Below are 23,868 nucleotides of genomic sequence, written 5' to 3'. Positions count from 1 at the left end.
TATTTCATGTTCTGAACGGAAGTCACCTCCTTCGTAGCTTGCACAGCCAGGGTCAGGGAGGAGGAGAGGTTTAGGGTATACACCGCTTTCTTCCCAAACTATCATTGATTGGAAGAAGCTGTTTTTACCCCAACTTTTAACCACATTTTAAAAACTTGTACAAAGTGTTTCCCCAGTTTCTGTTCTGACTGATGTCATTCCCCAAGAACCTAAGTATTTAAAGAAAAATCATAGTAAAAAAATGCACTTTTAGGCCACAAAACGCAGCATAAAACTGAAGCTATTTTGTTGTTTCTAGAAAAATAATTGCTTATATACTGAACCCTTGGTGTTAAGCTCTAGCATTAGGTTAAAAAAATGTGGACATATTTTTAGAAAAAAATCAAAAAATACAAATAAAACTATTCCTTGCATAGGGTAAAATCTGTGACTGTGGCAAGTAAGTGACAAAGGCTTGAGAAACCCTGGGTCAGAGAATATTCCTAAAGTTATTCAACTCTTCCATGAGGGCAGAGGAGCGTTACATCTTGGAGCTAGGATTTCTTCCCCAGTATCTCTCTCTCTGCTCCTGTTGGTGCCTACTTAGGGAAGCAGGACAGTCATGCTACTCATTGGCATTGGTATTTGGAGGTCTTGAAGCCTAGCCACTAATGAGGCTGTCATTATACAAGACAGTAGGAAACGGGTCCCTAGCACAGTCTTGCCTTTCTCTCTGCTATATCAGAAGAACCTCAATTTCTTAGGACCCTTATGCAAGTCTTTTCTCTCAGCCGAGAGGATGCAGGTCTTAGTTGATGGGTGGATATTTTTCTTTCCTATTATGGAAATGAACCACTGAGTTGCCCTCAATAAAAGCAGTTTGTCATTTAACCATAGGGGAATTACAGACAAAAGAAGTTTCTTAGATCATTGGGTCCACCGCCTGCCAGCCTGGGACCCTCCCAACTACCACAGTGTTATTCCCAACTTTAACCCACTCTGTTTTCTGTGTCCCAAGAACTTCCCTCTGACCACTGCTATATTACTTGGGTGGGTCGCTTGTAGGCAGGTTATTCTTGAGTGTCTGCACAATTGTTCTCATAGGTAGTTATCAATCTTGATGCCCCATGGTGAAGTATGACTTTTGTTCTTCCCCCACTTACAACAGACAATTCCTAAGTGCCTACTTTGCACCAGCCCCTGAGGCCAGGCCGGGAGATATGATGCTCAGGAAGACCCAGTTCCTGAGTGGCTTGGCCTCTACACAATGAGTTATTTTCACTTTTTCTTCTCTTTCCAACCTCCTGATGATCTTGGATTATTCTCAGGAGGAGTCCCAGGCCTACTTGGGAAATAGGGCCCAATTGTGTGCAGGGAATCCGCTTCCTCCGCAAGCTTCTCCTCAGGCATCCTCTGCCCCTGGACAGGCTCCCTACAGACCACCACATGGGAGGTCCACCTTCATCCCAACCAACCTCCATCCCCATCCTCCAATAGCTGATAGCAATTATTTCCAGGTGACAAAACATTTAATTTGCATTTGAGCCTTATCTCTGCTTGTGAATAGAAAGTTCTTGTTTTCTTTTAGAGAAAGGAGGCTTTTCCAAGTGTCTAAAATTGTATTCCACATTGTACCCACACAGAAGGCTAGTCTGAGGGGGCAGAATGGACAAATTATTTTATTATGGTCAGGAAACCTTATCTTGAGGCCCAACTCTGTCACCACCTCCTTGGATGATCCTAGGCAAGACACTTAACCTCTGTGAGGCTAAATGGCCCACCTTATAAAGTGGAGCTGCTCTTCCTCGGCTATCCTACTTCAAAACATAATGTTTAAGCTCTCACTGAGGGGTTCCAATAAAACAATGTTCATGAAAGTGACCATGATTGCCAAGTGCTCTGCAAAGGCCAGTAATGTGATTGCACGGTGACACTTTATTTTGTGTAGAACCCCACTCTGCTTGTATCTATGGGGTGTCTTTTTGTCCTTTGCATTCCCTCACCTCTCCTGCTGAGGCCCCACAGAGCCCCTATAACTTCCGGGGCAAAAGCAGAGTCTGCTCTCTCCATACCATGTCAAAAGCACAGATGGTCTTGCCCCATCCATGTGCCAGTTCTGGTGGTTAGGCCACTGGTGCCAGCACCATGAGGACCTAAAATGCTCTACGAGACGGGTGCTGAACCTGGGCCTGTGTTTCCAGTGTTCCATGACTGGGTGTTAGCAACTTGATAAGCCTAATGAAGTGTTTTGCAAAGTCATATGCCAATGCGTGTTTCCTTTTTTGTCTGTTTGTTTTGAGAAAGTATCTATAACTTCCATCAGATTTTCAAAAGGGCCCTTAGCTCAAAAAGGTTAAAAAATTCACTGCTGTAAGATAGCTTTTTAAAATTAGTACATTGACATGGATTAGGTTGCTTCATAGCCAGGTAGGAAAAGCATGGATAAAACACTAAAGTCTTATTATATGCTTTTTAGTTGGGAAGTTGCCACTTTAAGAAAAAGATTCTCAGAACCTCCATTTTCTTGGAGTCCCATTTAAGGGTTCCAATGAGACATCAATGCAAGTGCTCTGTGAATTGCCAAATGCTATTTAAATGAAGTTTTACCACACTTTCCCCGCCTTTGACATTTTTTCCCTCTTATCTCTACATTTTCCATTTCCCTACCACTTATATTCTTTTTTGTAATCTAAGATACTTTGTGCTTGTACATTAATTGATCAGAAAAATTGAGAATCAAAATATAAGATATATAATGGTTACATATATAATTACACATGTAATTTTTAATATACACATATACACATAAATGTTCTTTTATAATTTTTGTAGTGTTCTGTATTTTCCCCTTTGTTTATTGATTCCCATTTCTTTCTATTGTTTATATTAATATTTTGAATTATTAGAATTTATTCTCTAGTATCATAGATCCTGAATAAGGCAAGACTTATTTGTTTGTTTTTGTCCAAAACAATCCCTTAGAAGAAAGGGAGTTGTCAAATATTTGAGCCCAAATTATTTCATATCACAGTACACCTTCTCAAATATTTTGCTGAACATCATCATAGTTTAAGCACCTGATCTACTCTTATGTAAATCTTATGTAAATGATACCTGTAGCTTGGTGATCTCATTTTATTCAAGCATATAAAGAAATGTTTGAGAATTAGTTAATGGGTAATATATTTTCTGAATTTCTGCATGTCTTCACATTTAATTAGTAGTTCAGTTGTGGGAACAGAATGTGAGGCAATCATTCATTTTTTTTCTTATAATTTTGAAGGCATTGCTTCATTGTTGTCTAGCACACAGTGTTTATGATGCAAATTCTGTTGTTCATCTGATTCTTGATCCTTTTAGGTAGTAGGGTAGTCATGAATCCTGCTCACCAACTATTTAGGATGCTTTTCCCTTCCTAGCACTTGGTAAAGTTACTTCTTTGACCCCTTGAGCTTGAATGGCGTCATGTGACTAATTCTGGCCAATGAGTTGTGAGTAGAGGGATATGTGTCACTCCCAGGCCAGAGGATTTATTCTGAGAACCTCCAGAACTCTCCCTTTTCACTCCACCATGGCAAAGGGCAATTTCCTATGCAGTGAAATCATTAGCCTAGGTCCCAGAGTGAAAATCGTTATGACCCAGGAACACAGCCTTTCCATATCTGTTGTATATTGTGGAGATATTCAACCTCTCTTGTGATTCTTTCTCAGCTCCCCAAACCCTCGCTACAAAGCTTTGGGCATAAATCACACACTTCCTTTAGAGTGCAATATTCGAGCTTTAGTCTAGGTGCATAAGTTCCTACTACCAGACACTATGGTAGGAGTGGGACAGGGATGCTCTTTTAAAGAATTAACCCAGTGACTGGCCTACCTTGCCCTTTGCATTTAGTGATGTCAAACATGGAGCCTTTCTCGGGCTCCTAAAGATGTCCCTTACTTATTTCCAGTATTTTGGGCTATGGTTTCTTTGGCTCTTTCTGTCTATTCTGATCACATATGTTTTTGTATTCTAGGAATTCTTCAACATTTTTGACCAACATATGGTTTCCAACGTGGTTCTGCCTTTATTAAAAACAAACAAACAAACAAACAAACAACAAACAAAAAACCTTTACTGTCATCTCAAAGGGATCTTTGGAGAGAAAGGAGAGGTAGTTGCCCATGCTCAGTCTGCCATTTTTAATTGGAAGTTAAATATTCACTTTTAAATGAGTTTTCTTTCCAGTGGAAAGAAAAAAATCATATTGATTCTGAATTGCCTAAGTAGAAGGGCAATATATGAGAACCTTGAGAATATAAACTATCTCCTTTTCCTGAGGCCTTTAAAAAGCAATTGTATGAACCTTTAATAAACAACTGTACTTAAGTTTTAGAAGCACAACTTAGAAGGACATGGCAAGGTTATAGAGGCCTAAAAGGATGTAATAAAGATGACTTGAGGCTTGGGCAATAGGGTATTTGAGAAGAAGTAAATGGAATTAGTACTATTTATTTTAGCCAAATAAAATTTCAGAGTGTCCTAATATAGTAATGCATAAAGTGCTAATGTGCAGATCAAATTTTCTGTATCTCTACTAATGCCAAAATAAGTAGAAACTGAATTTAACTACATAAAAAACAAAAAAAACACTTTAGATGAAAAATACAAAAACAACTTTCTGAATGTTAGAGTTTTTAAAATAGGCAGTGGAATATCTAAGGAGGGTACAGAAACCAGTTCTCCAATTCTTACCAAAAAATTGGGAGAGTTGGTTCCGGTGTAGGTCGGTCTGAAGATAGGAGCCTGCATTAGGCTCTGTCCCTATGACACTATGTTTGTCTGAGAAATTAAGTTGTGGTAAGTCTTTGGCACAGTGGAATATATCATGAACTGCCTATAAAACCGTAAGCAATCTTGTCCTCCATCATCCTTGTAACATGACATAATTCAAGAGAAGACTGAAATAGTAATGTGTTGTGTTGGAGTATTTTTGGCAACTATTAAAAAGCTCACATTTAACTTTTCAATTATGAACTTGAGCCTTCCTTGGAAGTTGTCTTCTTCCCATAAAGTCTTCCCAGATAATGTTTTCCTAGCAACATCTGACCAGATAGCCTAACACATACCCTTGTTAGTTATAAAACATAAGCTGCTTATTATTCTCTATTCAATTATCTCTAGTGGTACAGTTTTTTTTCCTCATTATTCATTGTTTTTGATAAAATTGCCAGCATGGAAAAACAGAAGAAGAGAAAAAAAATAAAGACTATTTTAGCCAAATAAAATTTCAAATTTTCCTAATTTAGTAAGTTTTCAAATGCATAAAGTGCTAATGCGCAGATCAGATTTTCTGCATCTCCACTGAGGCCAAAATAAGTAGAAACTGAATTTGCAGGGAAAAAAGATTTAGGTAAAAAACAAAAAAAGACTCCAAATGTTAGGATTTTTAACTTTGGCAATGAAATACCTAAGAAAGGGATAGAAACTAGTTTTCCAATTCTTAACAGCCTTTTCTTCTCCTGGATAAACTGCACTCGTTCCTTTGACATTCAGCAAATATTCACCAAGTTCCTGATAAGTTTCAGGTCTTGTGTTAGGTCCTTGGTGAATGAGAGTGGATGTGAATAGCTCAGTCCTTGTTCTCAAAAAAGAGCTTATATTTTAGTAGCAAAAACAGACATTAAAGAAGCAGACAGCTAGGCAGTGAGATTCAGCAATTACTATAATCTGCATTTTTCAGATGAAGAAACTTGGACTTAGCTTAAGTAACTCATCCCAGGCCATACATCTTTTTGTGAGTTAGATGGAACAGATATTGTATTGTACAAGAGCATACAATCTTATGATAGAGAAAAGACTGGCTGAAAAAAACCCAGTGAGAAAGTTACTGATGAAGTGTTAATATGAGCAACATAGGAAATAGTGCCCTAAAAGTTCAAGAAAAAGGTAGAAACTTATAGACATAAGCTGACACGGGTGAGAAAGTTCTTTCAGAAGAATCAGACCTCAATTCGGGCTGTAAAGCGGTGGTTCTAACTTGAGCATGCCTCTGGCAGGCTTGTCAGATTGCAGTGCTGGACCTCACCCCCAGAGTTCTGAATTCACATCTAGGATGGGTGCTGGTATATAGCATTTATAACAAGTTCTTCTTCCCACCTTCACCTGCTAGGCTGATGCCGCCAGTCCAGGACCACACCAAGAATCTGCTCTAAATCAGTGGTTTTTGAACAGGGGTGTGGGAAGTAATGTTGCCCCCAGGGGACATTTGGCAGTGTCTGCAGATATTTTTGGTTGTTATACCTGGGTGCTACCACTGACATCTAGTCAGTAGAGGCCAGAGATGAAGCAAAACATCCCACAATGTACCGGACGGCCCCCACAACAAAGAATTATCTGGCCCAAATGTCAATAAGTGTTGAGGCTGAGAAATCTTGCTCTAGAGCTCAACCTTGGCAGCCTATTAGGAACCCCTGGGTAGTGGGGGGTGGGGGGTGGGATAGCGGGTCCTGGGTGGCTCAGTCGGTTAAGCATCCACCTCTTGATGTTGCCTTAGGTCATGATCTCACTTAAGGTCATGATCTCCCCATTCATGAGTTTGAGCCCCACATCGGACTCCACGTTGATAGTGCAGAGCCTGCTTGGGATTCTCTCTGCCTCTCCCCTTCTCCCTATCTCTCTGTCTCTCTCAAAATAAATAAACATTAAAAAAATATTTCATTTTTAAGTAATCTCTACACCAAAAAAGGGGCTTGAACTCACAACCCCAAGATCAAGAGTCACACACTCCACCAACTGAGCCAGTCAGACGCCTTTATGTTAACGGTTTCTTCATTCTCTTTGTTCTATAGTAATCCATTGTAAAAGTATTTCACAGTGTCTTTATTCATTCTAGTATTTGTGGGCATTTGGGCTTTCAGGTTTTCATTATTATGAAGAATGCTGCTATGAAAATTCTTACCATGTCTTTTGACACACATGTGTGCATTCCTTGGGAATATATTTAGGAGTGCTGTATTAATTTAGTAGACATGGCCAAAAAAGATTCCAAAGTGGTTGCCATCACCGCTACCACTGGTGGATGGACATTCCTGTTGTTTTACATTTTCAACAACACTTGTTGTCATCTTTTTTCATTTTAATCATTCTGGTGGGTTCACAGTGATTTCTCATTGTGACTTTAATTTGCAATAATTCCCCTGATGATTAATGTGGTCAAGCACCTTATCATATATTAAGTATCCATTTGGGTATCTTCTTTGTGCAATGCCTGTTGAAATTAATGCCCATTTTTCTATTAGATGGTAACTTTTTTTTTTTGATTCATAGTTTTTTGTGTGAGTCCTTTGTTGTTTATATATATATGCAAATATCATGTCCCACACATGGCCTGTCTTGATCCTTTCTTGGTGGTTTTTAACAAAAAGAATTCTTAATTTTAATGTATTAATGTATTAATTAAATGTATAAATTAAATCAAAATTTAGGACCTTTTTCCTTTATGGTTAGTACTTTTTTGTGTCCTGTTTCAGAAATCTATGTCCCAAATCCATGAAGATATGTTCTATTCTCCTACATTGCCTTCTAGGAGATTTATTGCTTTACCTTTCACATTTATATGAACAATCAAAACAATTTTGTGATTGGTGAGAGGTAGATGTCAGGGTTCATTGTTTTCCACATAAACAAATGAGCTTTGATCATTCATTAAAAAGGTCATACATCCTTGGGGCTCCTGGGTAGCTCGGTTGCTTAAGCAGCTGACTCTAGATTTCAGCTCAGGTCTTGATCCCAGGGTTGTGGGATCGAGCCCCACACTGGGCTCCATGCTGAGTGTGGAGCCTGCTTAAGATTTTCTGTTTCTGGCCCTCTCCCCCACTCATGCTCTTTCTCTAAAATAAAATTTAAAAACTTTTAAAAGACCATTATTTTCTTATTGTTATAAATCAAGTATCCAAATATGATTGGTTTTAGTATTGTGGTAATTCTGAGATCATAGATGAGTTATATAGAATTAGTATTAGTTATTTCTTAAATGTTTGGTAGAATTCACCAGTGAAGCCATCTTGACCTGAAGTTTATTTCCCCCCTCTTAGGAAGATTTTTAATTATATTTGATTTCTTTAATAGATATAGGATAGTTTAGATTATTGCTTTCTTCTTCAGTGAGCTCTGGTAGTTTGTGTCTTTCAAGGAATTTGTCCATTTCACATAACCTGTATTTATTGGAAACTCTTAGTTTTGTTAATCTTTTCTATTGTTTTATTGCCTATTTCATTTATTTGTGTTCTAATTGTTTCCTTTCTTCTACTAAATTTGGCCTTAGTTTGTTCTTTTTCTAGTTCCTTGAGGTGTAAAGTTAGGTTGTTTATTTCAGGTCTTTAGTTTTTCTTGATGTATGCATTTATAGTTACAAACTCTCTTAGAACTATTTTTGCTGCATCCTGCAAGTTTTGGAATGTGTTTTCATGTTTGTTTGTCTCAGATATTTTTTAATTCCTTTTTGATCTATTCTTTGATATTGGTTGTTCAGGATATGTTGTTTATTTTTTATGTTTCTGTGAATTTCCCAGCTTTCTTTCCATTGTTTCCATTTTCGTAGCATTGTGTTTAAAGAAAAACTTGATATAATTTCTATCTTCTTGAATTTGTTAAGACTAGTTCTAGGGGCGCCTGGGTGGCTCAGTCAGTTAAGCGTCCGACTTCGGCTCAGGTCATGATCTCACAGTTCGTGAGTTCAAGCCCCGCGTCGGGCTCTGTGCTGACAGCTCAGAGCCTGGAGCCTGTAGCCTGTTTCAGATTCTGTGCCTCCCTCTCTCTCTCTGACCCTCCCCCGTTCATGCTCTGTCTCTCTCTGTCTCAAAAATAAATAAACGTTTAAAAAAAAAGATTAAGACTAGTTCTGTAGCCTAATATATGATCTATCCTGGAAATTATGCTATGTACACTTGAGAAAAATGTGTATTCAGCTGCTGTTGGAGGAATTTGTTCGATATATGTCTATGAAGTATGTTTGTGTACAGTATTGTTCAAATGTGCGGTTTCCTTCTAGATTCTCTGAACGATCTATCCATTATTGAGAATGGGATATTAAAGGCCCCAACTATTATTATATTGCTGTCTATTTCTCCTTTTAGTTGTTAATATTTGCTTTATGCAAGTAAGTGCTCTGTTGTTGGATGCATAATTATTTACAGTTGTTATATCTTCTTGATGAATTGACCTCTTTCTCATTATATGATAACCTTCTTTGCCTCTTTGACCATTTTTAGCTTTAAGTCTCATTTGTCTAAGATAAATATAGTTACTCTGCTTTCTTTTTGGTCACATTTTGCTTAAAATATTTTTTTCATCCCTTCATTCTCAAGTCTATCTGTCCTTAAAGCTAAAGTGAGTGTCTTGTAGGCAGTATTTTGTTAGGTCTTGTTTTTTTATCCATTCAGCCATTCTATGCCTCTTGATTGGAGAATTGACTCCATTTATATTTAAAGTAATTGTTAGGTAAGGACTTACTGTTGCCATTTTTGTTCATTGTTTTCTGTTTTCTAGATCCTGTGTCCCTTGCTACCTCTCTTTGTGATTTGACGACTTTTTGTGGCCACATGCTATGACTCCTTTATCATAATCACTTGTATATTTACTACAGGTATTTTCCTTTGTGGTTACCAGAAGGTTTACATTAAAATTTTTATAATATCCTATGCTATGCTGATAATAACTAGCTCCTGGTAATCATAATTCTACTTTCTGTCTCTATGAATTTGGCAACTCTTAGTACTTCATTTAAGTGGAATCATGCAATATTTGTCCTTTTGTGTCTGATTTATTCACCTAGCATAAAATATTCAAGGTTAATCCATGTTGTTGAGGGTGGGGGATGGGTATTGAGGAGGGCACCCTTTGGGATGAGCACTGGGTGTTGTATGGAAACCAATTTGACAATAAATTTCATATATTGGAAAAAAAAAATCCATGTTGTTACATGTATAAGAATTCCATTGCTTTTAAAGGTTGAATAATATTCCATTACAAGTATATACTGTATTTTGTTTAACCACCCATCTTTCTGTAGATATTTGGGTTGTCTCTACCTTTTACGTATTGTGAATAATGTTACTACATACAATGGTGTAAAAATATCTGTTCAAGTCCCTGCTCTCAATTCTTTTGTGTGTATACCTAGAAGTGGAAATGTTGAATCATATGGTAATTCTATGTTTAACTTTTTGAGGAATCAACATACTGTTTTCCACCAAAGATGCACCATTTAATTCCCACAGCCAATGCACAGTGTTCTCATTTCTCCACATCCTAGCCAACACTTGTAGGTTTTTGGTTGGCTGGTTTGTTTATTTATTTATTTAAATGTTTTTATTTCTTTTTGAGAGAGAGAGAAAGAGAGAGAGAGAGAGAGAGCAGGGGAGAGGCAGAGAGAGAGGGAGACACAGAATGTGAAGCAGACTCCAGACTCTGAGCTGTCAGCACAGAGCCTGATGTGGGGCTTGAACTTGTGAACAGTGAGAACATGACCTGAGCCGAAGTTGGATGATTAACCAACTGAGCCACCCAGGTGGCCCTGTTGGTTGGTTGATTATAACAACCATTCTAATGCATGTGAAGTATATCTCACTTTGGTTTTGATTTGTATTTCTCTAATGATTACTGATGCTAAGCATCTTTTCATGTGTTAATTGGCCATTTATGTTTCTTCTTTGAAGAAATACTTATTAAAGTCCTTTGCCTATTTTTGAACTGAGTTGTTTGTTTTTGTTGCTGTTGTTAAAGAAACATTTTAAATAAGATAAACTGCTATAATATTGTCAGGATATACAGGGGCACCTGGGTGGCTCAGTTGGTTAAGTGTCCAACTCCTGATTTTGGCTCAGGTCATGATCTCACAGTTTCTGAGACTGAACCCTGCCTCAGGCTCTGTGCTGACAGCATGGCCTGTTTGGGATTCTCTCCCCTCTCTCCCTCTGTCTGCCCCTCCCTTACTAGAGTTCTCTCTCTCTCCCAAAACAAATAAATAAACTTTTTTTAAAAAGCAGTATTTCCTAATACAATGTTGCCAAAAAAGTTTTTGAAATAATTAGCAGTGCATATGTCTCAAAAAGGACTTTTATCCAGGATATATAAAGAACTCCTACAACTCAAAAAGATAAACAACCCAATTTGAAAAGGACAAAAGATTTAAACAGTTCACAAAAGAACATATACAGATGGTCAATAAACACATGAAGAGTTGCTCAACATCACTAGTCATGAGGGAAATGGAAATTAAAATCACGCCCACAAGAATGACTAATATTAAAAATAAAAATACTACTAAAAAAAAAAGGTCTCATCACCAAAAAAAGCAGTTATAAGTATGGGGAAAGATGTTAACAAGACTTGTTGTGGTGACCATTTCACAATATATATGAATATAGAATCATTAAGTTGTACACCTGAAACTACTATAATGTTACATGTCAATGATACCTCAACAACAAAACAAAAAAGAAAAAAAATAGTACTAAATGTTAGTGAGGATGTGGTAGAACTTATACACAGTTTTTAAATGGTGCAACCAGTTTGGAAAAACATTTTGGCAGTTTCTTAAAAAGTAAAACACATTTATCATACAACCCATCAATTTACTCCTAGGTGGTTACCCAAGAGAAATGAAACCTGTCCATAAATAAAAACCTGTAAATAAATGTTCAGAGTGGCCAAAAGGTGGACACAACTTAAATGCATACGGATGAACAAACTGTGATAGTCATAAGATGGAATGTTGCTCGACAATAAAAAGGACCAAACTACTGATACCTGCAACATGGATGAATTTCAAAAATATGATGCTGTGTGAAAGAAATTGAGCCACTAAAAAATACATACTATATAATTAAATTTACATCAAATTCTAAAATAAGGAAAACCAACCTACTATAGTATACAGTAAATCAGACCTTGCCAAGGGCCTTCAAGGGAGGAGATGTACTGCAAAGGGAAACAAAGGAACTTCTGGGGATGGTGCAAATATTCTATATCTTGATTGTGGTGATGGTAGTTCCATAGATGCACACATTTCTCAAATTTCATCTAAATGCATACTTAAGGGGCGTCTGGGTGGCTCCATCGGTGAAGTGCCTGCCTTCGGCTCAGGTCATGATCTCACAGTTTGTGGGTTTGAGCCCCACGTCAGGCTCTGTGCTGACAGCTGGAAGCCTGCAGCCTGCTTCAGATTCTGTAACTCCCTCTCTCTCTCTGCCCCTCCCTCACTTGCGCTGTCTGTCTGTCTGTCTCTCTCTCTCTCAAATATAAATAAACATTTAAAAAAATAAAATAAATGCACACTTAAAGTGGGTGCATTTCATTGTATGTAAAGTGATACCTCAATAAACTTAATTTTTTAAAAAGTAATTTCTTTTAGTAACCAGGAAACTTTGATGATAATCTAAGTTTCCTGACTATAAGGATATATGTGGGTCTGACCTAAGTATGACAAATCAACACCTTACAACGGAGGAAGGCATGTAAGTACCTGGCTTTCTTTATTCATCAAGTGAAATAATTGCCCATGATACCATTAGCAAAATAATTACATGTATTCTTTCTTTTTCAGGTTTTCTGAATAGGCCACTACATTTCAAACAAATGAACTGAAGAATAGAATAATATATATTTAAAAATGTTTGAGTTACCAGAGAGCAAAAAAACCATTATTTACCACATTCCCCAAGTAAATGGAATAAGGCATTTCAAAATGATTTCTTTTGTATTTCAAATACACTCTGTTATGTTGAATAGCCCTTTAAACATAAACCAAGCACATGGGAAGTTCCAAGGGTGTCAGCCAGGTCTTCAGTTCTGTTATTGAGTTCTTACACAAAATTGTACAAATTCTGTTTGCCATTTTGTGTGGATAAAATAGATAAGCCTAATGAAGAAAGTTTATCTTTAAAGCATAAGGAATTAATTGAAAAGTAACTCTTAAAAATAACATATAACATTTTGATACTAGGAATAAAAAGGATAACCCAGCCATAAAAACATACTCTTGTATTCTAAGATTAGTCTCAAAGGATAAGATATTGTTACTATCTTCTGAAAATAAATCTAATTGTTGCCTTGAACATATCCTGGATAGAATGTTGTATCTGATGGTGTCATCTCCTAGGGTCTGAGGTTTTAACACTAAGAAAATGTTCTTGTTTTCTTACATTTTCATGACAAAATAGCATTCTTGTGAAAAGTACTAGATTACAAAAAAGGGAGAGAGAAGCAGGGAGAGGGGAGAAGACTCTCACCCAGAATGTCAGGTTTCAGGAAGATATCCTAATGGCCTGAATCTGTACATTTCTCTGTGGAGGTGTGGCTTCCACAGTGTGTCTGTCTACAGTGAGCTGTGGAATAATTATACAAATTGCACTGACTCATTTTACTCAGGTAAACTCAACCCTTAAAACTAGGAAGTGCTGCCAATTTGATCACAAATCTATTCTTTAAAGATCTTTGAGAAAATCTTTTTTTTTTTTTTTTTCTTCTTCAAGTTGTAGCATGGGATCCATTAGACAGCGAAGCTCTTCTGTCTATCCAGAAGAATGTCATGTCTGAGTCTTTTGATTTTCTGGTTTTGAATTATACATAGTCATGAAACTCAAGGCTTGTCTTCCCTCAAAGCTCTTCTACTGTAATATTATGATTTACTAGAAAGTTACTTACCATATAACACAGCTTCAAAGACCAGGTCCCCTGTATTTGCTCCTTGGAGTGTTTCATTATAGCAATATGGATTAATGCCAGTTGTTACACCAGGAGAGATCAAACCGAAACTTCCACAGAAGTCTAAGTAACGGGAATCTCACAGGGAGTGATAGATACTACGATTTGCTCTTCAGTGACTGATGGACCATGTTTTATGTTTAAAAAAAAAAAAAAGGTAGCAAAATTGAGCAAGCCCCCCAGGCATAAAACAAACTGCAAAAATAAATACAAGGAGAGTAATTTACAAATTTAAAAATATATAATCAATAAGGATGGGTGAATATGGCAGCATTTTGAGATAGAACTGCATTTTCAACTATTTTTAAAATGTTTCCCATTTGGCAGAACCCCAAATGGGCTTTGCCAAGCACTTTTTCTTCTTAATTTTTAAGTGCGTATGTATTTCAAGGAAAATTTAATCCATATGTTCCTCTCTCATTTACACAATTTATCAAAATGTTGCTTTGAATGAGCCATTTAATGTCTAAGAAAACTGAAATACTTCTCCCCCCCCCCACCACCACCAATAGTAGTTTTTAGCTTTTTTTTTCTTCCTCAATTAAATATTGTTTGGTACTATACATGAAGCTAATTGAAAAATATTCAATTCTGTTTTAATATTCAGAATCAAACAAAGTCTGATAAAATTAAAAATAACAGAAGATACACTTCCCCCACAGTACTATATTTTCAAGTTTGTAAAAGCCTTCTCTCATTCACATGGTTCCTATAAATCAAAGAATGCGAGAATGAAAAGTTCCCTCAGAAATGTTAAATTTTTTTTTCCCTCACTTTAAAAACCAGGAAACTGAGTCCCAGAGAAATTTAAGAATCTGCCAAAATCACAAAGCTAATTAGTGGCGGAGCCAAGACATGTATCTTCCCGTTCCAGTGACTTCTTTGGTTTTTCCGATTTTAATTAGGATTTTATCTATATCTAAACACACAGAAGTATCAGTATGATACTAGGTCATTAAACAACAACAGCAACGAAAACAGTGTAGCTCACTTCTGCATGAAATGTATCTTCCTGCTTCCAAAAGATCAACACCTGGACAACTGACAGGCTGGAAATGAAAAGTTCAACATCTGGTGTTGCCATTGAAAATTTCAATGGCTCCATGCTCCGTGTGATCCTGACTGCATCTATCCTTTACTATCTCCACAAGGGGAGGTGATAGATCCATTTAAAAGGAAAATTAAGTCCCAGTACACTCTCAACCCTTACCAGTAAGATGTTACAGAAAAACAAGCTGATTAGGCTTTAATGATAAGGATATTTCTTCCTCCCCTCTTTCTTCTCCTCTTCTTTCTTCTTCTTCCACTAAAGGGGATCATTCTGGGCTACACAAAAATCTGGTGATGGGCATTCCAGGACAGAACAGAGATATGCCTTCAGGCAAGATAAAAAGGCACAGATTAGTAAATAACTGCTATCCCCAGGGAAAGAAAAGAAGAAGAGAGGAGAGGAGAGGGGAGGAGAGGAGAGGAGAGGAGAGGAGAGGAGAGGAGAGGAAACCATTGGAGCTTCCACTTGCTATCTTAGGAGGCAGTCATGAAGTACACACCACAAATCACAATTAAAAGAACTATAACCTTGTAACTACTCACCAGTGTTGATACTGTGTTACTCTGTTTTATTACAGCAATTATTTTTTTTTAATATGATGGAAGGGGGCATATAATATGTATATGCATTTGGGGACAAAGAAGAGAATTGGAGGACCTTTTTCTAGAGGGAGAAACCAAAATCATACGGTGCAGAGCATCTCAAACACCAATTGTTTAACCTCGGGTATGTTACTTAACTTCTCTTCATCTGTTTCCTCATCTATACAACAGAAATAATATCAGTACCTACTTCATAAGGATTCATGAAATAATACATGTAAAGCACTTAGGACAGTGTTTGCATACAATAAGACCTCAATAAAAATAACTGGTTGCACTGTTATTTTTTTCTTTACACTGAAATGGGAAAACAGGCTGAAATCCTAGGACTTGTGGCAAACAGAAAAAGAAAATACAGAAATATTATTTAGGACTAAAAAGGAGCTTGGAGTCTTGGCTCTGAGTCCAAGCTATTATAAATTTACTGAATTGGGATTCTAAACACAACTATATACTCCAACACAAAACAAGGACTCAATCGATGCTACTATAACAAGTGCTCATATCATGAATACCTGTAGCATTTGGAGCACTGTAGCCCTACCTTCTTCTATCTTGACCTCCAGCTGTTAAAAATAACAGTATATCCAAAGACTGGACAACCAATGGAACCCAATGCAGAACATTCAGGAGTCTTCACAGAATTTCTGGTTCTAGAAATGGTTACTTTGTCAATGACCTTAGACGCGATAGCTTAGGGGTGGGAGTGAGATAATTTCTGAGTCTTTCTTGGTGAAATTTTTCTCTTTTGATTGTAATTTGGTTGGTTTTACCAGATGAATAAATGGATTGAGAAGCACCCTGGCTTAAGAAGAGGGGGACTGTGACGGAAGCCTTGGTCTTGGTTTTGCCTTAGGTGCCACTCTGAAGACAACATTCTATTTCTAGGGGGTTCTCGGTTATGTAAAAATGCGGTTATGTTTGGTGATCATAAATGTCCCTACCTCTCTAACATGTCGTGGACCTATAATGGTATAAAATGCTATAATGTAGCATAAAGTGGTATAAAGTGCTATGAAATGGTATAAGATAGTGAGATTGGTTTTCCTGGTCATCATGACTCTATTGACAGAGCACCTTTCTTTGAAAGTTCCATGCATTCTATACAGAACAATTGATAAAATAGAGAGGAGTGTGGTGAATACAATATGCTTTTGCACTGGATCTGTGTTCAAATTCAAACTCTCCCACTTTATAAATAGCTCAATATTGAGCAAATTACTTTACTTCTCTAAGTCTAAATTTGTTCAAACATGAAATATGTTTCACTTTACCTATTTCATTGGGTTGTTCAAAAATTAAATGAGAGAACATGAGTCATGAGCTTACCTCCTAATAGGAGCTCAAATAGAAGAGAGCCAATATTACTGTTGCAGGAAAAGAAATGACAGATTCAAGCCAAAAAGGTCTTTCATCTAAGGGAGTGTCAGATTGCACTATACACATGAATAATGCTCCCCTAATCCAAGAGAGTGTTGTCATTTTTTGTCACATGCTAACATATTATCAGCAGAGACCCCAGAGGAAGCAATGTGGCAGTGTTGGTTGAATGAATTAATAAAGTTGCTCTCTTCAGCCAGGACTCTTGGGCATTGCTGAATACTTTCACAATGTGTAGAGTCAAATTATATCATAAAACTGACCACTGTAGTCTTTCATAGTACCAGACATTTTGGGACTAACGGACATAAACATACATTGATGAGTAAGTGAATGTTTCATATTCAAATGGTTAAACAATTTTAAGTTTCCTCCTGATAGGTCTAAATGAAACGGCTAAAAAAAATTAATTTTTCATAAGTGGGAAGGGGTACATGAGAATATGCCCAAAGAGGCTACTTCTAAGCTGTGCATAGCAATAATAAACAAATACCCTCTAATCAAAACTTCACAGATGGCCAGTTCCCCCTTGATGTAAGGAGACATTGATAATGTAGCCTGGGTGTTATCTTCAGGCTTGACCAAGGGCCATCTTGAAAGGAAGGACTTTGACTTCGGAAGAGGAGCTCTGGTTGCTGAGATCAGGCGGGACCACTGCATCTGAGCTTTCAATTGACAGAAGAAGTCAGGAACCAAGAGACCCAGGATTACTCTGTCAGCTCTGCAACTGCCCCTTGGTTATTATTTTGGTTGCCTCAGACAGTTTCCTATGATTATTGCCAATAAAAGCTCTAAAGTAATTTTAAAAAGCAATGTACATTCTGGAATGGTGGTGGGGAACTGTTTCACATGCTGCAACCAGACTTGAATGTGGGCAGGAAAATCACAAAGGATGGAGGAAAGCAACTGTGGAAGAATAGAGGAAGTAGGGCTGACTCCAGAGGCCCTGGAGGCCTGGAGGAAAGGAGACCATTCCGGCCAGCGAAGGGATTCTGAGAATCCCAGATACCGCGTAGGATCAAGCAAGGGAACTGCTGTCTCTCAGGTTCTAGCAATACAAGTTTTTTGGATTATTTTCTTCAGGCTTACAATCTATTTAAAAACCTGTACTCTACTACAAAATAATTCTTTCTTACAACTTTTCACAGGGCTTTCCGAAAGAGTTTATTTTCTGGGTTTGGGAAATGCTGAGAAGTCCAGCTCACTAGGAAATAAATTCAGCCTGATTACTTAACCAAACTTCCTGAATGGCCAATATATGAATTTATCTCCAACTCAAAAATGAACAGAGCATTGTCTTACCAAATGTCATTTCCTGCTTTTGAGAAGAGACCAGAAAGACTTGTGCTGAACCATTTCAGAGCATTTTAGATATGTCTTCAGCTGAAACCTGAAAATCAAAGCAAAATAGAAGAAAAATAAATATGTAAAAACAAAATTTGTGAGCTTTGGGAAACAAGTGGTTTGGGGGAAAGCTAATTTTCAAAGGTCTCCATCTACCCTATGGCCACTCCCTTCTCTTCTAGGACCTTTCCGCCTCTCTTCATTTCAGTTTTGAGTTAGAAATACTGGAACTGATCACTTTTCAGCCTCAATAAGTCCTTGCTAATTATTTTAACATTTCAGGTTCAGGAAACCCAAACCCAATGTTTGTTAAGTGTTCTTTCCCTTGATTTGTATTCCCTCTTATATTTCAAGGGAAGCAGGGTCCATGTGTTTCTGATTCATTTTTATTTAACTCATCAAGACATTGTTTCATGAAGGCCATTTGATGTCCAAAGATTCTGCTGAACCTTTTGTTCATTAAACCATATAGCCAGTGAAGCAACACGCAGTTTATAACAAAAGAACAGAATTAGGAGACCCAGGAACAAACTATCCTACCTCTGTCTCTCATGTGCTTTCATACAATGATAAATCACTTTCCTCGATATCTGTGTTATCTGGGGGAAAGATAACAATGTTTTATGCTAGGTTTAGAGAATTTTGTAATAAAATATAATTTTGGAGAGTCTTTGTAAAGAGTAAGGCATGTTATAAACCAATACCAAAATAGCTCTCGAGTTGAAAGAATGAGTTTTTGCCGGATGTTGAGGCTGTTATACTAGTTTTCCTGGCCAAGTACCACAACTCAACATTAAAATTTCAAATGGTGATTAGACAAAACATAACGTTTCCACCTGAAAGCACTAATTCTTATACGGATTTATACACTGGGAGAGTTCTAGATTTCCTACTGGTTTCCTTTTTGAGCTAACAATCACATTGCCAATTTGTTTAAGGATTTGCAGAAAGTTGAGAGGTAGATATTTGACATAGAGAGATGTTCCTGTTTTTTACTCAAAGACAAATTATCCTAATGTTTTATTTTAGAGCATGGAATACCGAAGTCAAACTTACTCTAAATGGAGTGGCAACAAATTTAGCAGGTATCAACAACAAAATAATTTGTTTTAATTCATTCATTCATTCATTCATTCATTCATTCATTCCAGTTTTCCACTAGGTTCATTATCCTGCAGTTAATTTGCTGCTCTCTGGGTATGCAGGTGGCACCATGATAGTTTACCAAGCCTGCAGAGGACAAAAGAGAATTCAAGGATCAGTTTTGACTGGGGTCAAGAGCAGAAATCAAGGGAGTTCTCAATCAAAATGACAAGGAAGTTGCAGGAAACATGTTCAGGCAAACTAAGAGGATTTGCCTTTCTGGCTTTTTGTTTCAGGAATCTAGAAAAGAAGAGAGTGACCATAGGATTGATGAAGACCTTTGAAAATTAGCTTTTTACCCAAAGCACTTGTTTCCCAAGCTCCTAAACTATGTATGTACATATGTATGTATGTATGCATGTATGTGTGTATTTTCTTTTGATCACTTGATCTCCAAGCCATGGCCTAGTATCGGGCAAAGGGCCCAGTCAAACATGGCACAATCAGCACCCAGAAGAGACTGAGACACACATGCAGAGGGTCAGTAGACATGTATGCAGTCCGCTTTTCTCAAGCTTCCCAGGAAGAGGGGTGGTTGGACTGGGCATGGCCAGATATACCATGGGTGCACTGCAGGAGAGGCACCTAGCCCTGCTTCCGGTCTTTTTATAGAGTTCTCACGAAAGCAGCCTTGTGGTAAGGGGGGAAAAACAACAGCTACTAGCTGCTCAGGGGACGTACATACCAACTGTCCAGTACCAATATTCCCTGGAGATCTCACGGCAAGTTGAGACCAGCCACTTACCCTCCTGATAAAGTAAGAGGTATTAAATAATACCAGCCAGCTCCTGCCAGGGAACCTAGAGAGATTCAGTGGACAAGCCTTCTGGTCTCTCCACAATTGGTTAGCTATTGAAGCCTATTAGGAGAATACCCACTACTTGCCCAGGGACTGGGATAAGGAAATCAAGAAAGACATAACATCTGTATTTGATCCATAGCAGGGGAGGTGGGACAACTGAAGGCTTGCCTTCCAGGAGTTCACAGTCTAATGAGTGGTGTCAAACAAATAATGACCTCACAACATGGGAAATGAGTTTATAGAGGTATGAGCACCATCAGTGATAACAGCAAATGACGTGGTGATCAACTCTCATGGCGGGAGGGAGGGTTTTTGGAAGCCTTCCAAAGACATATATGCTTATGGGAAGGCAGGCTATGGGTGCAGGCTGAAGGAAGCACATTCCAGGCGGAGGGAACTACATGTAGGCAGGAACCCTAATTATAGCCAAGCCGAAGAAAGTTTGAAAGAAATAACCTCCTCCCACAGTTTTACATATTCCAGGGGAGTCGAATCCTAAGAAGCTAAAGTCCAACAGTGTACCACAGTTTTCAAAAATTCCACAAATAATTAAGCTATCTTCAAAAGTGAAGATTCTTTTAGAACCCTCTGTATTCATGAACTGCCCCTCAAACGTCATGTGTCCCTTTCTCCTACCTGAGTGGCCTGGTTGATAAGGTTATCAATTGGTCACTGAGCTTGGGCGGTATTAGCTAAACTGCCCTTGCTAGTTGGCTTTCTTATCTTTTGGCTTGGGTGTTCTTTCCAGAAATAACCCAAGTACCTTATATACCCTAAAAGAAGCATAGAAATTCCTTCTGGTCAGGCCAAAGAATATAGCTCCTAGAACAGAACTCAAAGTTCTGAAAATAAGAGAATCCTTCCTTTTAAGGTTGACTGTATTCACAATCATTCCTGCTTTAGAATGTGAAAGGTTTAATCCCAGTTGGGTCACAGTGTCGTGTCCCATGATCTGCGTCACAGGAAAGTTGACACACTATCTCCTTTAAAGGCTTACACGTCTTTTCTCTAAAAAAAAAAATTATTCTGTTTGTGTCAGGGATGCCAGTGCACTCCGATCACCTGCTAATCGACTTTCATTGTAGCTTGTGTGCCCGGGTCCTCCTCCATCTCTCTTCCTCCTCAGCCTTGAAGTGAATGAAGTGACATTCTTGGTAGCTCTGGAAAGGCTTCAGGGAGTTGTGAATTTTCATATTCATACCTCTCAAGCTGGTGTGAGAGGGGCTTTGCTTTTGCTATTTAACAGGAGAAATGGAAATAAAATTTAGAAGTCCATCAATAGATTTATTACTTGTAAACCGTAACATGTTTTGAAAAGCATGATGCACTTAAATGGGTGAATCTGGCTGATGTTAACTTAGCGAGAGTATTTGTTACCTTGCGGTATAGCAAATCACCCCAAAACTCCGTAGTGTCTAATAATAATAAGCACTTCTCTTTCCTACTTCTGTGAGTCAAGAATTGGGGAATGGCTCAGCTAGGTGGCTTGGGGTCTCATGGGGTTATAAGCAAATGGCATCTGGGCCTGGGGTGGTTTTGAAGGTGTTTTCACGTACAAGCCTGGTGCCCTAGCTAGGATGACTCAAACAGCCGCTGGCTCGAGCAAGTGGGGCTCCTCTGGATGGTCTCTCTCCATGTTTTCTGTATCATGGCAGCGTTAGGGTATCTGAACTTCTCACATGGCAGCTCAGGCATATTTCCTAAGATACAGAGTGAGGGGGAACCTGTGTCACTGATGCCAATCTAGCTGCAGAAGTGTGTCAGGAGACTGCTTCCTCTCGTTCTATTTGGTAGCACTGACTCACTGAGTTTGGTGCATGTTTAAGGGAAGGGTAATTAGACTCCACTTTTGTATTGCAGAAGGGTCAGAGAATTTGCGGTTTTGTTTCAAAACAATCACAAAGGAAGTCGGGAAGAGGGGAGTGCCAACTGAAAATGACAGATAAATAGAAAAATATAAAAGCTAATCATCAGAATTTCCAGACACTTCTTTGAAATTTGTCATGAGTCCAATTCAGACTTTTAAAAATTTCTCAGTATCATTTTTGCCTTTTACCTAGTTTCTAATTTCCTGTGACATATATCTATTTTTTCTCAATGACATCAATTTTCTTTTTAATTTAATTGATTAAATCTTGTTTTGCACCTACTAGATGGTAGGCATGTGCTAATTGGGATTCAGATGCAAATTTATACAATCCATGCTTTCGAGGAGTTCACAGCCACAACTGCAATTCCTTGTGACAACTGCAACATTAGAAGCATAAACAAGGCATAGAGATGAAATAGACATGGGAAAGGAAAGAAAAAACTGGATAAATCCTACCATATATTTTCATTCTACTTCACAGACTTGCAAAATGAGACTTTCAGTTGCATCTGTTTTACATGTGCCATGAACCACATTGTTAATATTAATTTATAAAGTATTCCCCAAGGTAGTTCTTCAGTGCGCAAGCCAGACAAAGATTTTGTGAGGTTAAAACACAGAGATCTAAGCATAGGATTCTCATCTAGGTATAAATGATTGAGATGTCATTTGGTTCAGCCCCACGCATACAAGCAGATCTCAGCCCAGCCCAAATCCATGGAAATCTATTGTACTGTTTTCAGGATGGTACTAATAGGAATAGCTCTTGCATTTGATATGGTGAAAGATATTTCCTACACTGCAGGAGGCCCTGTTGTACCGTCAGGTATGAACACCCTATGAGGAAGTACGTGCAGAAAGAGGAGGGCACAGGACAGCACCTCAGGGTGTACTCAGAGGCTAGAAGAGGAGGAAAGTCACTGAGGAGATAAGACTGGTGGTCAGAGTTAGGAAGGTAAAGAGGAAAAGAACTAAGACAGCACAATGTCATGACAGCCTAAGAGGGGAGACTTTTCATAAGGAGAGGAGCAAGAACCCTGGCAATTAACTATGTGGGTCAAGAAGAATGAAGGCTAAGATTGGGGGCTTCTCAAATCACAAAGGAGTTCAAGGAGGTCATTGATGAACTTCACATCATATCTTCAGTCAAGTGAGGAAAAAGCTGCCGAGATGGCCCCAGATGACTCAGCACAGTGTTTTACCAGACAAGGGGCCCTCTGGTTCTACCGGGATTGCAGCACACTCCTCAACGCGATTCAACAGCTATGCGTTTGAGCACCTACTGTGCTTCTAGCCACTTTTTAAGTGACTGCACACTCCCCACCAAAGAGACTAAATTCCTTAGCCTAGTATTCACTGCTTTCCAATATCATTAAGCCTGGTTTATCAACTACTATTTCTTCACATACACACTTTATTTTGTCCTAATATGATTATGCTAAAAAAAAAATGTCATGCTTGAGTTTTTATTTCTCTCTTGCTGCCAGGGAAGAAGTCCAAAGAAGCTAATTCAGAGATTCACCATGGTAGGAATGTGTTAGAGGAAAAGAGACTGTTTAGATAAAAATTTTAGGCAGAATTCAGGAAAAAAACTAATCTGGTTAAAGCACATCAGCTGAAAGGGCAGGAGCTGATTTCCCAGAAGAGCTCTTAATTGCATTAAAGTGTATCAGAAAATTGCTTAAGCATTTATCAGGAATACTAATTTCTTCCCAGAAGAAAGTTGGTTGTGAACTCTCTCACACAAGAAGTATTTTATCCCAGACCAAGTATAGGGCAATTTTCTTTGCCATCTATTTACCCTTCCCCATGAACACTTAATCCTTTCTCAACATCAGAACATATTTTGCACCTGCATGGCCACCCCTGAGTCCCAATCCCTGTCACTTCTTTTTGCTCCAGGCCAAGATCAAATGTTCTCTCCTCCTTATCAAGTTTTTTTTTTCTGTT

General features: G+C 38.1%; 1 long non-coding RNA gene across 1 annotated transcript; it reads right to left on the bottom strand.

Moving 5' to 3' along the window:
• Positions 1 to 13,429: 13,429 nt before the first annotated feature.
• On the bottom strand, positions 13,430 to 21,285 carry LOC125916897 (uncharacterized). Its single transcript, XR_007456055.1, has 4 exons — positions 21,111 to 21,285; positions 18,062 to 18,149; positions 14,937 to 15,101; positions 13,430 to 13,845 (listed from the first exon to the last, which is right to left on the bottom strand). It is a non-coding gene; the product is annotated as an uncharacterized LOC125916897 (long non-coding RNA).
• Between the last annotated feature and the right edge of the window lie 2,583 nt (positions 21,286 to 23,868).

The sequence above is a fragment of the Panthera uncia genome, unplaced genomic scaffold (assembly GCF_023721935.1).
Source record: "Panthera uncia isolate 11264 unplaced genomic scaffold, Puncia_PCG_1.0 HiC_scaffold_1301, whole genome shotgun sequence".
Taxonomy (NCBI): Eukaryota; Metazoa; Chordata; class Mammalia; order Carnivora; family Felidae; genus Panthera; species Panthera uncia.
This window is presented reverse-complemented; position numbering and strand designations above follow the sequence as displayed.